General features: G+C 32.9%; 1 protein-coding gene across 1 annotated transcript in view; it reads left to right on the forward strand.

Annotated features, from left to right (window-relative positions):
* The window catches only part of LOC128999748 (SH2 domain-containing protein 3C-like), a 226,528-nt gene that overhangs the window by 40,585 nt on the left and 166,032 nt on the right, over positions 1–19,911 (forward strand). The gene's annotated exons all lie outside the window — the stretch shown is intronic.

Here is a 19,911-nt window from a genome sequence, read left to right on the forward strand (position 1 = left end):
TAAAGACATTTTATGTTAAAAAATAAACAATAATGTGCTAGCCACATTATTATTTGTTACGCCTTTAGCAGGTGTAGGGTAACCACGAGGCAGGAGACATATGTTTACGGGTGCCAGAAACATGCACAGCGTCATAGCAGCATGTATTGTATAGTACGTAGACAAAATTCATAGGAACATGTATAAGGTAGTGTAAACGTAGGGAATATAAGTTTATGTATTGGTCGTTTAAGGACAAAGAATTAGTAGTCTATTGACATTTTTGCTATTGCTGAATCATTGTGTTGATTAAAAAGGATGGAATCATCATCCCAACGCATTTAAATGTGATGATTTCGCGTGGTCTGTGTACAGAAAGCCTTACTTTGGCGCACACCAGTATTCCAACCAAACGACACAAAACAGCGTGCTTTTATTATGCACGTAGTACACACGTACGCTTGAAAATAAGTTGGCGACACTAATAGATATTACGACTACGGTCAGCTGGAGAAGCGTTTTCAATTTCGTTCAATGTTTGGATTTAATCTAACCTAAAAATGTGTTGTACTGTGTTTGAAAAACTAATTATTTATATGATTTATAGTCAAAAAACTATTTCCATACTAGCGAGTCCCTGACTGGCTCACACGTCTATGTTCTTTTTTGATAAAAAAAGTTAGCGACAGCTGGTCCATATAGATGGGATGTCTACTTCAGTATCCAATATTCCAAGCTATAACCTATCCTATTGACGAGGTTTATTTTAATATCACCGAGTAAACCAAACCTATGTTGCGAATTGCAAATCATTTTTTTACTATTACGTTTTGTTATATGATAAAATGGAGTAACTTTTACCATAAATACTTTACCGCAAAGAATACCTTCCGTACATATTTTAAAGTTATTAAATGTCTTACAATAAGGGGTAGCTTAATTGGGCCACCAATAGTGTTCTTGGTTAAAATTCCATTAAATTTTAATTTCAAACAATTTTTATTGGCAAAGGTTTGTTCTTTTGTATGTAAAGCCATATTCGTATCAGCTGGTACTTATATATTTTTCACAACTATTATTCAAACAAACACAATTATTATTGTTTTGAAGAAACGTATTCGCTCGAAATAATATGTTTTTTGCCTAGTATTCTGCTATGTCGATCAGTTACATAACATATTGGATCGATTTTGTATCCAAGCAAAATTATGTTTGCAGTATGTTCCTAATTAACAAGTGACCATAATGTCAAACGTTATGTAATCATAGGTTAGTCTCCATAATGATGGGTTGGCATTATGTTTAAGCGGTTTTATTAGAAAAACATTTGTATGCAATTTAAAATATCAAATTGATTAATTTTAAGGTAAACAACTCGCATTACGTTGAACATTTAGGGTAGTGTACCAAAGTACCAACGTAACAACAAATGTACTAATGTACCAACCAATGTACCAACGTATCAACCAATGAACCAACGTTCCAACTAATGCACTAACGTGTGTGGTAAATTTCGTTTTAGAGCAAACATACAAAAATTGTGTCCGTTGGAAATACTAAAAATAAATAAACCGTGCTTGATTCAACCACTTGGATAATTTAAGCGAATCTCTCATAAGCTATTACCATAGATCTCATGGTAAGACCTGGACCCGGGACCGATTTGTTTTGATTTTCTCATATGCCAAAAACACCATCCGTTAAAATTAGACATTCCATCCCCATGTTAAAGTTGTCGCCAGGTTTTTAATCAAATTTGTCTTAGTTGATGTGAGCCACCTACAGATTGCACTGACTGATATAAATTACTGATTTGTGCTGATTACACGATGGTTTTTACCAAGTCAAACTGATGAAATGGCTTTTAGCAACTGTTATGACCCAGCAACTATGTCAGTAACAAAAAATAAGGTACAACATAGAGTGTTAGACACTAGAGCAATCTGTGACTGTCTCACACAACTACATTCGTTTTTAGTAAAAAATTAGCGACAGCTGATCCATATAGATGAGATGTCTTCTTCAAATCCACACATATCTGTTAGCATGATAACTTGTGTGAAAATAAAACAAGTTTTGCTGAAATTCGTTACAAAAGAGTAAACCTACAACTACACTTATTTGAACGAGCTCGCGAACCAGTCGCGACCCATTAAGGGCTAGGGGAACGGGGTTTTATTGGGTAAAAACCGATATTCCCATTTTCAAAACCCAAAACATAAAATGTTGCAATTTCTTACTAAAATATTTTGCGTAAACAGCAAATAATTTAGTAGCCTACATTGAAGCGTTGTTGTACGTCGAACGATTTACACAGAAAATAAAGAAAAACGTTATATTTAGAATTGTTTTGTTATTATTATGGAAAAAAAATAAACTGTTATAGTTTGCTTGTTTCGAACAATTTAGGAAATTTGTTTGTATCATACCAAGCTATTAACTTTTTAATATATAAAAAAAAATTATCGGTTTCTCTGTTGCAGCAAACGTAGGTATTCGTGCAGTTTTTAACAATTAAAACAATCCAACCATTTTTAGGGAATTTTTTTGTTGAAAATCCTACCAAGTAAATGTAAATTCGCTAAGTCTCCAGATTTGCTGTGGCGGGGCTATTGATTTGTCCACGCCATAGTCGTTTACTTGCATTATGTGAATCCACCAGGAAAACTTTATTAAAGGAAGTCTCGAGTATTCTGTGAATAGATCACTGTCTGGACCCTTCTCTCGTTAACGATCCAACGATACAATGAACAATGAGGCAGTTAACGTTATCGTTAACGATGCTGGAAGCGATCCTGTGATCACTTGTACACCACAGCTTGCTAAAGTGGTCATCGACTTCAGGAACTGGTAGAAATTATTTGTTTAAGTGGCATTTTGTGGGATTCCTCTAAACAAAATGAAACTGTTGCAGAAGATGCTAAAATGTGTAGTTGTCTATTGAGCTCGAAGGCAGGTAATTAGTTTTGAATGTTAATAAAAATCCCTGAACGACCTTTTGACTTTTATATAGTGAATTAGACATCCTTATATATGGAAAAACGAGCAATGTCATATTAAAATACCCCCGCCGCAGCAAACCTGCCGACTAAGCGAATTTCCATTTGTCTTAATTGATTTTCAGTTAAATATATTTTAATAACATTAGGTTTAACGAGTACCTAGGTTTGCTGCTACAAGGAAACTAATAAAGTGTGTTTTTTGTAAAATATTGATAGCTTAGTACAAAATAAATAAATTTGATCAAAATACAAAATATATCCATAAACAAGCAAACTACAACATTTTACAATATTCTCCCTAAGAATAACATGGGAATTTTAAATTTACAATTTTTTAATTTTCTCCGTTACTATTAACCGAACAAAAATACTTTTATATACTAAATTAATTGTTTTTTTAAGCTCTTTAAAAAGGTCTAAAGAGAAATTAGGAAATTTTGTGTTTTGAGGGTCAAAAGTGAGAAAAACCAATTTTTACCCCATAAAACCCCCCCTAAAGCCCCGTTCCCATGGTCCGATCATGCTGGTTCGCCAACTCATTCAAGTTTATCCCGCTTTACACCTTTAAACCAAATTTCATCAAAATCGGACAAAAATTACTCAAGTTATCGCGTTCACGGACGTATATATATATATATGTCTATATATATATATATGTATATAAAAATTTGAACGAATGGTGTTTTTGGCCTCTGGGGACATCAAAATGAAAAAGTAAATCGGTCCCGGGTCTAGGTCTTACCGTGCCACCTACGGTAATAGCTACTTCCCTATAGGGAAATTCGCTAAAACATATTCGAATGAGCCACTCAGTGATTTTCCTCTTTTCAATTTTATAATCAGCAATATTGAACAATAAAAATCGTAAAATAATTAATGAATATCCACTAAAATAGGTAAGTACAAACTATAAATTCAATGGTTTAATGTCATTTTCTCTGCTTCGTTTTGTGATCAGACGTTCTGCACAACCAGCTGTACAGCAGCTGTTCATAATGTTATGACGTCATTTAACAGCTGACAGTAAGACCAGCGCACCATTAGCTACAGTTTTACGTTGGTGATGCACATATACATACTAAGCATACATACCTACTTATATATGAAGCCAAATATTTTGTGTCTTGTTTGTAGCGACAAAAAGTTAGTCGTCGTTAATTATTTTATACATGTACTATGATCTAAATACGTAGTCTAAACAGATAAAAATAAATTTTCAATGAAGAAAATATAGTATCATACAACAGCAACACGGCAACCAAAACATTGTATTTTTCTCAAAACATCTGGGAACACACAAACAAAATTAAATATTTTGAAATAGTTACTATGAGAAAGCTTTCTGCTGTTTACAGTGACATCGGTCCAGTCCAAATCGGACTGAAATTGACTTTGTTAAAAGATAATGTAAACTGCCTGGAACACCATCGATGAATTGTCATCGATGTTTTTGTCACTGGGAGATAGTAGACATTATTACTGAAACAAAATACCAGTTTCATACATTTTATCCTACTGTACCTTTAATGCGTTAATTATTGCACGTACTCAAAGTCTTCAACTATTTCCAGTTTATGGTTTTACATCTACATTGTTGTTCTTTCTAATTCAATTCAAGTACATCTTTCAAATAAATGCGTGAGATTTCATTGGAATTTTAGATCCTTAAAAGTTGTTTGATCAATTCTCTGCCTCCCAACCCCAAGTTTTCTACTTCAGCCCCTTCGCTTGAAACCCATCTTCGATTTTGTCGAAGAAGTTATTCTTCTGCTTTTAATATACATGGCCAGTAAAATCAATATCCTATCCTGCATTTAATCTATTTTGCCATCCTCTTTAATCATACAGTTTTTTCTTCTTTAATGTACTTAAATTATATTTAAATATCTTTATACAATCTACTATTTTAAACCGTTCCTGGAGATAATTAAGGTAAAATATATAAAAAATTGTAATTTTTAAACTAAATGGGGCAGGATAAAAAAAGATAAGTTTATAATAAAATGTAGTTTTGACCCACACTAATTTACTATAGAAAGCTCTAATCGAAAAGCGTCACTTTAGGCCTATTTCTAGTTTTGTTTTTCTACTCTGAAGATGCCACTATTGATTTTCCTTTTGCGATCTCATCACTTTCAAGTGTCTTTGTGTATCCCCCTTCACTCGAGGTGTCGTTCTATACATTCCTCCCTCGGCAGTCCAGGAGAACCCACTTGCTTCAACATACTCACCTTGTCAACCCCCTACTGTCTCACCTATCGAACCCAGTTAACATACTAAGATATTAGACGATATCATAATGAAATTATATGAAAAAACAACTAGTTATTTGTGCGACTACTACTGCAGCCAGATATCAACCAGGGTTACCATGACAACAGTGATAACCGTAGCAACTGGGTTTACCAAAGCAATTGCTGGGTTTACCATGGCAACGGCGATTACCATATTAACCAGGGTTACCATGACAACACACGTAACTATAGCAAGCGGGAATACCATGGCAACAGCGGTAATCATTGCAACCGGTTACTATAGCAACCGGTTACAATAGCAACCGTGGTTACCATAGCAATAGCGATTACCATGAAAACAGCGGTAACCATAGCAACGGTGGTTACCATTCAGTTGCCATAGGAAACGGGTTTACCTTGGCAACGACAGTTGTCATGGCAAAAGTGGTTACTATAGCAACGGCAGTTACCATAGCAACGGTGCTTACTATAGCAACGGCAGTTACCATAGCAACGGCGGTTAACGTAGCAGCCGGGGTTACCATAGCAACCAGTGTATGCTGGTTACCATGGTTATGGCGGTTGCCATAGCAACCGTGGTTATTATGGCAACCGGGGTTACCATAGCACTGGCGGATAACATAGTAATGGGGGTTACCATACCAACGGTGGTTACTATAGCAACAGCAGTTACTATAGCAACCGGGGTTACCATGGCAATGGCAGTTACCATGGCAACGATGGTTACCACAGCAACGATGGTTACCATGGCAATGGCGGTACCATAGCAAGTGCGGGTTACTATGGCAACAGCGTTAACCATAGCTACCGGAGCTACCATAGCAACAGCGGTTACGAGTTAACGCACGAAACACGGCCATTGCATGAGAAGAAGTATTTTGTCAGATACAGAAAAAAATAATGGTACATTAATTATAACACATAGCCTAATGTTTGCAATACAATGAAGAAATTCATGTATCTGAAGTGCATTTACTTACTCATGTGTTATATAAAAATAAAATAATCTATCTTAACACATATTATTATCACTTTTCGTCTGGGCCTTTTACAAAACAAAATTGGGGAAATACGTTTACATTTAATATCTCCCCCCTAACCAAAGTCATAGCTTTGATGTCTTAAAAGTAATCTGGAAAAACTTAACAAGTCCCATTAGGAAGATTGGTCACACAATTCTTCTATTTGATCTTTTGATTTAACTTAGTACTGTAGTTTTAGTTTGGAAAAGCAAAAGGTTATAATGGCACAGTGAGAATACATATTACCTCACGATTCACTCCTGTGGAGTGAACCTTAACCATGTGGAGGTTGGGGCAAACCATGTCGAGTGTAGGACTTTCGGCCTGGGGTGATTATGAGGAACTTACCCTCCGCAACAAACAATAGGGAACATAGGTAGCTCTGAGTCTGTTGCTCCCGAAAGATTCCCTATAGGTTAATTTCAAGGGTTTTGTGGGTAAAAGGAAGTAGGGAAGGGGAGATAGGGGTGTGTGACACAGCAAGCTGGGCAAAAACTATGAATAGGATTCTGGATTAGTACTTCCAGGAAGGACCTGAGCCCCAGGGCACTCTAGAGCAGGCATTAGATGGATTTAATTCAATGTCTAGACTGGCTTAGCCACAAACACCGAGCTTGAAATTGTTCATTTAAACAGTTTTTAACCGACTTTAACGACAATTTGACCACGTATGGGTCAGCCCAAAAAGTTAAAGATACCAAAACAGTGGTGTATGTATAAATTTACCATTATATTAGTTAAAGACGTTATAGTTTTTATAGACAGGCTACTGTAGAAGGTGGGGACAACATCCGCCTTACATAATATATGTATTAAAGTTTTATAAACCATTTATAAATTAAATAAATTATTTACACGAAACGTGTACACGTTATTTGAAAAAGCATTTATACGATGAATTTAACTTTTACAGAATGTTTATACGACGTATACATGTATACTTAAAAATAACAATCGGTTGCATGTTAAAAATGTTATTATTACTGTACAAAAAAAAGCAATTGCGTGACTCTATTTTAACTACTTTCACGTTACCGAATTTTTCGTAAAATTCGTCATGTGGAACGATCTGTGGTGACAAAAGTTAATTAAGACTTGTTTGCCATAGGAGTTAAACATTGAAACAAATTTAAACGTTGAGTAAATCAAGAATTTCCAGACCACTTAACATGAAGAAAACTATTTTTTTTTATTTAGGACTCCTTTCTACCCTAGTTAAAAATTGCTTAACACCACCTCACCATTTCATAGGTACTATACCATTAAACATTTTGATTAACAATAATTGTACACTTGTTTTTTACAGTAACAAATATGGTGCTTAAGCGTAACAAATGAACAAACAACCACACCCATATCAGACAAACAGATACAATTGAGTTGTTAGGCTTAAAATAAAATAAAAATAAAACTATGCTAAACAAAACAACAATGAATCAGCGAAATTCTAATTTTATTAATTTAACTGGTCATAATCCTTTTGGTTAATCCGGAAAGGCAATTTATTTTATAGATGGAGGCGTCTATTTAAATCTTACATTGGCTAATATCTAACATGGACTTAGATCCAAAATAAAATTATTTTTGTCACATTTAAAATAATTCCAACGAAATCCAAAAGACAACTCCATAGTATCAACCAAATACGGGGTGAGTCTTCTAAGCTATCCTAAACAGATTGCAGACAAACAGCTTGACTTACAGAGATGAAACAAAACTTTTCCCCACGAATTCATACGCAAGGAACAACGTAAAAAGTTTTTTTAACATATGTAATGTTATGCATAGTTTTTAGCTCTAAACTAGACAAGCAATTTAGTGAAAACAGAACTCCTTTATCTCTATCCGTTTCAAAATGGCGGCCATTTGTATTGAAAATATTAATTGATATTTACAGAATACCCTGTTAAAACCACTAAACCTGTTTTCGTTCTGTTTAAAAATTCTTAATCCTCGTGAGTTCTGCTTTAATATTATATGTAATATGTCAAAGTTTTAAAAACTAAATATTTTTTCAATGATTTTTTTTATATTGGTAGCCATGTAAATAAAAAAATTTAAATAGAAACATATGTCAAATGGCGTATCATTTTGAAGGTATTGCAAAAAAACTTATAAATTTAAACCCATCTTTAGTAGTTTTCTAGTAATTAACCAAAAACTCCAATTGCCCATATACAACCTATGTTAAACGTGCAGTACTGGAGATTAGTGGATGCAGATACACTTTTCAATACAGTCCTGCACGTTTACATTTGAAAACTCTAAGATTCTAACCCTGGTATCAACCACGTTGTTCCTTGTATATGAATTAGTGGGGAAAAGTTTTTTTTTTCATCTCTGTATGTCAAGCCGTTTGTCTGCAATCTGTTTAGGACACCTTAGAAGACTCATCCTGTATATTTCAATATATCTCGCTTAATTGGTATAAAATTTTCATCTTATAATATATTTAGATATAATAATACCAAAATATCTAATCCAATATGAATCTGTGAATTTCATTCAACAATCAATGCAATTTGCAATATAATAATTGGAACACATAATTCAACATTGTATTTCCAAAAACAAATCAGTTGGATAGAATTAAATTTAATGTTTTATTAGGTAAAATATCAGAGGAAATGTGTCAAAATTAACTTTTACTGAACACTTTTATATTTAGCGTACGTGGCCAACGAAATAAAGAATTCAATTTCCAATTACTACAAGTATTTTACATTTAAATATTTCGTAATACAGTTAAATAGCCACCCTTTAGTGATGAAATGCACAATTTTATATTCTTTTACTAGGTACTTTACACAATTACTTTTATATTTAGCGCACACGGCCAAAGAAATAAAGAATTCAAGTTCAAATTGCTACAGGTATTTTACATTTAAATTGTTCGCAATACAGTTCAACAGGCACCCTCTAGTGATAAAATGCACTATTTTGTATTGTTTTACTACTGTACACGAAAATCTGTTATTTTTATATTTAGCGTGTGCGGCAAACGAAATAAAGAACTCAAGTTCTAACAATTACATTGAAATCTTTCATAATGTGACATATGACTATAAAGTCATATGGTTCTTAATTATTATTATGTTGTTTTTTGTAAACAATGTTTTAGTAAACAAACTTACTTGTAGCTCATTAAATGGAATTCCTTATCTAAAGATTTAGTTTTATTTTAAAACAAGAAACATAATGTACAATTCAAAGCAAAGACAGTTGATGTCTTTGACTTTAAACAATTTTTTTCCTCAACTATCTTTTACCTAGGGTGGTTCACTTGTTTGCGAAGCATGTTTAAAAAGTTGTATTTCTCCAAGTACAATTATCGATAAAAACTAGTTTTTTAGAAAATCACTATCAAAATATCCCATAAAAAGAAGCATAACTGATGAATTATATGTAGTAGACATTTACATATTTTTGTATTTTAAATGTTGAAACAAAACGACGTTTATTTGTGGCGGATATTCACTACCACCATCACACCATCACTTCCTGAATCTTTAATGCCAAAGATTACAGTAATATTCTAGAACAATAGTAATGTATTTCTTAGAAGGCTTGGCCCATGCCTCCTGTGTCGACGACCCTGACTACTACCCCACAAGTATTTCTGGGAGATTCCTGGGATTTAATGGGTAAAGTGCAAGCTGAGGTCAGGTACCTGCTCCCGAGAAACCTACCCTTTACAACACACAATAGGGGCAGCCCAGGCCGAGTCAGGGGCAGCGCAGGCCGAAAGTCCGTTTCCCAACCATGTCCATGTGGTTGTAGAGGCGGACAAAGGGGGGCACACAGGGGACAGGGGGCTCATGTCGTGACTGCCAAGTTTAAGATGTTACGGCTAGATGTGTTATCTATCTAGATATCGCTTGATGGTCACGACTTCACTGTCTGCTATCTTTATCTATGCAACATCTGTTAAGTTTATGAGGTTTGATGTAAAACATTAATGTTTGTGAATTGTATACTTTTTACCTTTTTCAAATTGTTTTACTCTTGTGGACTACAACGATCCTATTAATTATATGATGTGTAAATTTGGTCACGTGAGTATTGTCATCAGTTATTTAGCACATAATTTAAGAACATATTAAAAGCATATATTTTTACGTATATGCTTAACAATAGAGTGTCTTTTACGCTAAAATCCATACAGAATTAAAAAAAAATGTGTCAGAAAAATCTAAAGATAAAAATGTTTATGTAAAAAATACCATTTGCCGGATGGTCAACGAAGCGATTTAGGAAAAAGTTTCACACCTGATTTTTTCCCTTGACTTTGAACCATAACCCCGTTTATTAGAGTTTGGCTGCTTACAGAACATCCTGTATAAATCTATAACCGTAAATAAGGTTGGTCAACCTACAATGATAGTTGCAAAAATTGTTTATGTAAACGGTCTACTGTAATGTATTATATTTGAGTAAACTCCACAAAGCAGTTTGGGGGTCATATTTCAGCGTTACCCCCTCCCCACCACTACCATTACCCTGTGCTATTACACCCGGGATCGGAGGCTGCATAGGTTAATCTGGTTGAGGAGGTGAATGAACCTACTAACTTTAAACATAACTTTGCTAACCATGTTCTATCATTACCGCCTGGGATGTAAGGGGTTTCTACTGACGTAATTTGTTTAATAAATATAACATTCATTGCTGATTGACATGATTTGAACCCAGGACCTAAGTCCTGCACGATAAGAAAACCCATAGATTAAACATAAGGGAGTAGGTTTAATCTATGGCAAAACTAACCTATGTCCTCTATCCATTAATTGTGTCCGCAATCCAATTTATAACAGTTTGGGTTTGAAACAGAATTTTGTATGTTAATATGAATACCAAACACTTTAGACAATTTTTTATCACTTGCTTTGAATTAATTTTGTATTTGTTATTTTAGTGTTTGGGGCGTAAAATCTTACTCTGTCCCCAAATTAAAGTGGGAAGCTGTGATAAAATGTTTATTTACATCATCATTGTTTCGGTCGTCGCCCTCTGCTGTGCTTAATTTATATTTTGTGCTCAACTTGTAATGACTCAAAATTCAATGTTTATAATTATAGTCCTTGGTTTGTATTCTAATCTTACCTTAGTTTAAACAATAATAATTACGAGGACTGAGGTTTTAAAGTACAAGGTTTAATGGTACATAAATGGTTAAAATAAGGTTACAAAAATTGTTCGGGGGTGGGAATTCGTGCTGGCCGAATCAAAAGATTTCATTGATGCCTAATTTAAATTTTCAATAAGTACGTTAGGTTATAAATTTAATAATCTTTTAAAAACAATAAATTAAATAGGAAAGATTTTGATTTTAATTAATGGAGGTAAATTGGGTCCAAATGGATGCTTGAAGAGTCTAGTCTGAGTTAATAACTTAATAAAAATGGAATGTTCTCACCAATCTTCTGTAATAATAATTTTCTTCTTAGTAATGTAGGCCTAAATTCTTCTTTCTTCAGTTAAATTTGGAAATTTTGACAATACTTTCTTTTATAATTTCACAATTATTTTCACAATTAAGTTAATAGATTCTGTGTGTTCTTCTTGGATACTTTAACTGCACTGCCAGTCTCATTGTTGTACATCATTTCCAGTTATGGGGTTCACATAAATAAGAATATGGTTGAAATTTACTTGTAATCTTGACCCCAGATGCACTATATTTTAAATGGAGGAATTGTTTTGAATAATTATTTTGGATAAGCCAATGAATAAATTTTGATGATCAATTATATATATGTTGAGACAATATGGTTTTAATAATATTAACAATGAACATGAATAAATATTGAAAATATAACAAGATTGAGTTTGGAATTTAAATAAGGACTATAATTATAAACATTGATTTTTGAGTCATTACAATCTCATATTCTGCGAAAAAACTGGTATTATGGAAATTTAAAGAATAAAAAACCACCTAAGTATCGTACTTAGCAAATCTAGCCTATAAACTGTATCTGCAATAACTTATCGCAATCTTTGAATGCCAGTAAAATGATATTATAACTTTATGAAGACTTGTGAAACGAAAAATCTATATAAAACTTATACCATGAAGCTTTATGTAAGCTTTTAATGATGATAGATAGCGTGAAACTGTTTACAAGCCCAACTTACATTTATTAACCTATAGGACTTAAAGAAAATTAAAAACATTAAACAAAGAAGTTCATCGTTTTGTTACGACACTAGAAAATATTTAGATAGATCTCTAGACTTCATGAAAATATCATAAATATAATTGTATAATCTGAAACCGTATCCATCAATGTTTGGTAATGAAGTTCAAGTCTTAACTACGGCTTTATAATCGCATTGTTCAAACAGTTGTCATATCCTCAATAACGCCGATGCTGCGATATTATCTTATCATATCGTTATGATCGTATTGCACGTCATCGACAATGTATGTGATGACACATGGTAGGAGTGGGGATGACGAATACTATAATAGTATGGTCAATCAATATATATCTGGTATAGATTTATTTCATGATATTTTTTAAGTGAAGGCAGATCGTACGATACTATGTAGTCATACCTTTAAGATTTTTAAAAGATTGAAAAATTATTCTATACAATTTTAAAAAGGTCTATTATTTTATTGTTCTTTCGTTATTATTATTGTTTTCCTTGTAGGGCAATCTTTCTCCATAAAAAAAAACTTTATTATTAAGAAGAATTATAATATTTTTTAGAACCGTTGTTTTTACCATAACGTTTAAAAATCATTTGGGGTGCTATTCAGGTTGGTATGAAAGTGTAGTTAAATCTTCTAAATTGTATTGAATTTACGGTAAAAGTAGATATACATCAGACAATACGATCCTAATACTGAAATTCGTTAACTAAGCAAAGCAACAACAGCATATCAACATTGTCGTAAACATTTATTATATTGATACTCACCACAGTATCCACGATTGACCTTGACTCAAGGTTCTTATGTGAAGTTCCTATGACGTCATTGACCGGACTTGTGTAGTGTAAGCAATTTACTGAATGGGAATCAGGAGAGAGTAAGACATTTATATTAGTAGAGTCCGAGAAATAATTCTAATAGACAATACATTTAAATTTCGTACCGGATTTACTGAAGATTGCTTGATGATTCTTTTCACTTAGGCTATATGAATTTGAAATTATGGAAATTAGGTCTCTGGGTCATAAAAACTAAAAAGTAAGTAGGTCCTATGTCTTAGTTTACTTGTTTAGAGATATATTTTGATCACATTTACCAAATTTGTTTGATTCATTCCAAGCTATTAACATAAACAACACACTTTATTACCTTCCCTGTAGTAGCAAACCTGAGACCCATAAAAATTACATAAAAATACATAAGAGTACATAAAAATTAATGTCATTTAAATAGAAAATACAATTGTCAATTGCAATGGCTTCATTTATGTAAATACAACTAAGTATAGTTGAAATTCGCTTTGTCTGTAGTTTCGCTGCGGTATAGGGTTTAAGAATTACGATATCAATTAACGATTTCAAAAATATTCAGCTGGTCGTTTTTATATCGAATTTATAACTTCATCACTGTGACTAAATAATACTAAACATTTACAACCCTAAGTACCCAACGTTATTTTTGAAACCCAAAATATTTTAAGATTCAACAGGAGGGGATAATGAACGAAGGGGATTAAGGATTAAACATTTTCCCACTTAACGTGGAATACGAGAGTGGTTCGACAGGGTTGCCATGGTAACCAGGGGTGATCAGGGGTAGCATACGTGAAGGGGTGTGAAGGCACGGGGAACAAGCGATAGAACAAGCGATGTCATTGAACATTATATCAGGTGACAAGTATTTTTGTCTACAGCTGACACAAATAGTCACTAGAAGTAGTTTGAAAATCAGCTGATTTTATCACGTATTACTTTGCTCACTTTCCTAGCAAAGTGTTAAATTCAGTTCTCATCCGGATTGAAGAAAGTGAAATTTTACTCACTACTTTATCTCCCTGCGGATGGCAACTGTAAAATTTAGAAATTATAGAAGCTATGTAAAATTAAAGCTGTTGAAGATTTTATATAGTATTGCTTCGTTTAATGCTATATAATCAAATATCTTTTTAATGTGTCTTTTAATATCAGCTGCTTGTGATTATTTTGTTGTCCTAATATGTTCACAGTTTGAAGTGTTAATGTTTTAATATCTTTCCTTTTTACATCAATTATTAATAAAGTATTTTATGTATTTTATTCCCTCATTTCATCAGGTTATGGGCCCAGAAGACGTTTTTGATATAATCCATTTTGAATATGTATAAAACTACATTAAAATGAAGAATTCTGGACTGATTGTGTTTGGTAAGATTTCTAGGCTTATGAACAATATTTTGTTACCTAATTTCTTGAACTGAATTTTTATGTTGTTTGACCTAAAATGGAAACTACACAAGAAAACACTAATACAACTCCTACTATTACACCTACTTCAAGTAATACAGGATTGTCTAGTATGACAAATATTATAATGGGAGGAAATAGTAATGTTGAACGTCTAGAGGGTGTTTCAAATTATAACAATTGGAAATTTTCAATGAAAATGGCATTAATAATTGATGGACTTTGGGATTGTGTATCTGTTGATACTGAAATCAAAGATAAAAACAGGGATCAAAAGGCTCTTGCAAAAATTTGTTTAAATGTTTTGCCTACTTGTTATCCTTATGTTAGGAATGCTAACACTGCTAAAGAAGCTTGGGATAATTTCCAGAATGCTTTTGAAAACAAAAGTTTGGTTAGAAGACTTAGTCTTTTAAGACGTTTACTTAGAACTAAATTGGAAGATTTTAGCACAATCGCAGAATATATAAATGGAACTTTGTCCTTAGTTCAACAGTTAGCAGACATAAATCACATTGTTGATGATGAAGAAGTTGCAATGTTACTTCTGGGTGGTTTACCTTCAGAATATGAACCGCTTATTATGGGTATTGAAGTTACTCAAGCAACTGTCTCAAGTGAGTTTGTTAAAACTCGTCTCTTACAAGAGGATTTTAGGAGGTCTGAAAATACTTCAACTGGAAGTGAATCAGCTTTGGCAACTAAACATTCTTATGTCAAGAAAATTGAGAAGTTGAAAGATTCAAAAGGTAAGTTTAGACCGCAGAAGAAAATTATTTGTCATCTTTGTAATCAACCTGGACATATTAAGCCTAACTGTCCTAATCTTGGCAATAATTCTCAGCACAGATCTAAGGCAAATTATGTTGGGAAACACAAAGAAAATGACAATCTGTTGCTTACAACTGTTTTCCATACTGAAAATATAAAATCTTATGAATCCAAAGTTGATCATAATGATTGGGTAATTGATTCAGGTTGTACAACTCATATGAGTAATCAAATGGTGAAAAATTGTAAGTTTGAAAAGAAGGAAGTGTTGGTCGCCAATAATGCAAAACTTACAAGTAATTGTGTTGGTGATATTGAACTTTTTGTAGAAAATTCTAATAAAGTCACTGTTAAGGATGTTTTATACATACCAGAACTTGCTACTAATTTGTTGTCTGTAAATAAAATTACAGAAAAAGGTAAAATAGTAGTTTTTGACAAAGATTCGTGCAGAATTTATTCAGAAAATGACTGTCGAATAGAGGGAAATAGTGACATTTCTGCTGTGAATGACGGTGGTGTATATAAACTAAACTTAATTGAGCCAACAGAGTTGAATGGTCACTCTGAATTCAAAGAAGATAATTCATCAGCTGCTCTTACAGTTGCTACCAAAGGTACGTGGCACCGTAGATTAGGCCATCTAAGTCATAAAGGAATGGATTTACTAAGAAATGGTTTAGTTAATGGAGTAAATTATTCAAAATCAGAAAAGGAGAATACTTGTACCACATGTATTGAAGGTAAGATAACAAGAAAATCTTTTCCTAAAGGTCAAAGTATCAGAGCTACTTCATTACTTGAACTAATTCATTCAGACTTATGTGGACCAATGTCAGTTAAAAGTTGGGGTGGATCTCTTTATCTTTTAACATTCACCGATGATCTCTCAAGAAAAACTTTTGGTTATTTACTTAAACACAAAAATGAGGTTTTAAGTAAGTTCAAAGACTTCAAAATGGAAGTAGAAAATCAAACTGGCTTTAAAATTAAGCGCTTGAGAACTGATAATGGCAAGGGTGAGTATGTTAACAAACAATTTGCAGATTTTCTACGTTTAAATGGCATTGTTCATGAGACCACTATACCCCACACTCCAGAGCAAAATGGTGTAAGTGAACATGTTAACCGAACACTAGTTGAAAAGACAAGATGTTTACTTCAAGATTCAGGTTTAGGAAAACCACAGAGAAGTTCAAAACACGTCTTGTTGCTAAAGGTCAAGAATATGGTTAAAAAGTGCATTGAAATCAAGTATATGCGAACTGAAAGTATGAAGGCTGATATTTTAACCAAATCATTGTCACGTGAAAAATTTAATAACTTTGTGACGGACATGGGACTTAAAGACTCAGATTAAATAATAAAAAAAGATGTTTGATTAAGGGGGAATGTTGAAGATTTTATATAGTATTGCTTCGTTTAATGCTATATAATCAAATATCTTTTTAATGTGTCTTTTAATATCAGCTGCTTGTGATTATTTTGTTGTCCTAATATGTTCACAGTTCGAAGTGTTAATGTTTTAATATCTTTCCTTTTTACATCAATTATTAATAAAGTATTTTATGTATTTTATTCCCTCATTTCATCAAAAGCAGCTTAGATTATTGTATTTTTTTGTCATCGTGATGCAACAGGATAAGAAGAGCAAATAACCATTTCATCAAAAGAAAGTCACGTCGTCTCGTCGACACCATGTGTTGAACCCGCCCAGCCTGCTGGAGCAGCGCCATTATGCGATGTAGCTGAAGATATCAATTATCAGCTGTTCGTGGGATGAAACAGCAGCAGGAACGGCGGACCTGGACCTCACAAAGGAACGGAGGAACGGTCCAGATCAGATAGACTATCACAGCATCAGCTGTGGGCTGCGAGCTCCGTCGTGGCGCGTTGTACATAAACATATGACTCAATTAGACCCTTATCGTTCCTTAAAATTGTTTGTAGTGTTTGTGCCTCTGGATTAGTTATATTAAAATGAAAATAGCTAGTTTTTAGTCTTTTCAGAAAAGGCCAGAAACTATTAAGTTTTTTGCGATTTTTGAGTTTTTGTGATTATTTCTGTTTAGTAAAAAAACGTGTGAGTAAAGCTATGTGCTCTCTGAAAATAACCTAACCTAACCCAACCTAAGTTAACGTAACCTAAACTGTGCTTTTTCCAAGTTAAATAGATCCGGCCCTCTTCTGGAAAAGACCCTTAGTTTTTAACGGATTATTGTGCTTATTTTTTTGTAAAATAACACCAAGGTTGAAAAATCACAAAATAAAAACCAAACCGCTTATTTTTAGGGGGTTGTGTAACCTACTATACTGTTGTTATGTTTTAGATACTTTCTCAACTGAGCGTGGCTTAAAATTTTCGATCCAGGAACGTCGTCAAGAAAAATGTCTGCAATCATTTGTTTAGTTACCATCGCCAAAAAGCTTCAATATTATTCCAAATCAATTTTTAATTTGCTTACTGTTAATCAGGAAATCACGAAGATAATGTTGGTACTACGAGTGTCTTATTCGGTCAAATATGGCAATAATATTTACCTAATTCATTTTATTGTATTTATAATAATATTTTAAATTCTTTTGTCCATTGTTATGCACAAGATTATTTTATATAGAAGTGTTTTGACCTAAGTAACTACATTTATAAATGCTTTGGTAAAAATTAGTCCATGTACCAATGTTTATGAAAAGATAATTAGTTAATTTATACTTCAGCGTCACGGTAAAAAATTGTTTAAATTTTTTACGAGGTGTTAGCCCGTTCTACGTACGGGAATTCAGTAGTCAGTTAAAACCGTGTACAATTCTGATAAGCTAGTTTACACATATCAAGACAAAGTTTCTTGCAGTTTTAATGTGAAAAATCATCTTGTAAACAAATATTGTGTGACCAAATATGTTTTTATTCCATCATAGGCCTATACGATATGCATTTTAAATCCGATAATTTTACAATAAAACAGCAATTTTGCAATTTTTACGATGTGAAAAGCGTTGAAGTGAGATTTGCAGCTGATTCGCACAGACGCACACTGATTATAAGTAGCATACAGTAGAGAGAGTAATAGTTAATTGAGAAGTGTATGGACCTAGTCAACGATACCACCTTTCATAGCATACCTGCCTCTTCCATAATTATTATCATCACAATACAACTACTATACACAATTTCCAGTAGGTCTGAATAGAAACGACCTAAAATAAAACGATAGTATCCAATAAAATGCACAGTACACATAATTTAACTTTGGTGTCCTAACATCAAAACGAATCGTCACACCTATCCTTTATATCAATTTCACTGCATTAATTGCTAAATAAATAAGTGTAAACAAAGAAAAGTAAAAACAATAACAGTTTGTTTTGAAACAGCTGTTTGGTTCAAATAACGTTCATTTGAAAAAAAGAACTGGTCACATGTAGCAGGAATATAAAAAGTAAACACGCTAGTAAAGCTAATGACGTAATTGTCAATGTTTATTATCCATACCGTTATCAGTTCTATCCTTGATAATTACCCTTTGCAATTGTTTATTAATTTGCAATTATCCTTTTTTATTAAGACTCGTGTACAGAGCCTCGGTTTGTACTGTGGTTTAATTAATTTTGGTCTAAACTATTTTAAACTGTGGTCTAATTATCTCTACTAATCTTACTTATTTCCTATAATCAATGACAAAATAAGAGTAAATAAAATAACCTCATAGTTCCATAGTTTATATTTAACCAGCTGTTAAACAAAACAAATTATATTGTTCTAAAACAAATCGAAGATTACAAAGATTGCTTTAAAAAATAATTTGAACATCCTAGTATTTTACTATGTATATTTAATTAATCTCTCACCCTCTTACAGAAGAATTGAACGTATCAATGATTAGCATTACACATAGTAGAAATAAGGCAACCCTAAGTATGTCTTTACATTTTTATCAAAATGCTGAATTTGTGACACAAAAGCTGAATGTTTACAGCTGTTATGTTAAGCAAATTATTTGATGCCAAAAGCTAGTTTAGAATCTTAGCGTCGGCTGCTAGACTTTTTAAAAATTAAAACTTGATTTCTAAAAAAACTGGGACCCTAAACTAAAATTATGGCTTCGACATTCCCTAGTTCTCAAAATTATCTTTCTTTCAACACAAAAATCATGAAAATCCGTCGAGTGGTTGATTCAGAATCGTGAAATAAAAAAAAAAACACTGTTTCGTTTTAATATTATAGATAGATAGATATATTATTTTCATCGATCATTTTGGTCCATATAGAGGAAATCATATGTTCTACCACAGCCATCTTCTGATTTCTAAAAAATGTGATTTCACTGTTATTAGAACAAATTTCCTCTTATAATATTCGTAGGCAATTCCTTATATTTCTTTGCGTTTTTAACTAAGGATGAAAAACTCACTACATATATAAAACGTCTTTCTTGTGGACATTATGAAGGAATCACTTTGAATAACACGACCCCTTTTAGCTTTTGACAACCGTGT

The sequence above is a fragment of the Macrosteles quadrilineatus genome, unplaced genomic scaffold (genome assembly GCF_028750875.1).
Source record: "Macrosteles quadrilineatus isolate MER2022 unplaced genomic scaffold, UCM_ALF_1.0 Scaffold_8__2_contigs__length_117827958, whole genome shotgun sequence".
In the NCBI taxonomy this organism is placed as follows: domain Eukaryota; kingdom Metazoa; phylum Arthropoda; class Insecta; order Hemiptera; family Cicadellidae; genus Macrosteles; species Macrosteles quadrilineatus.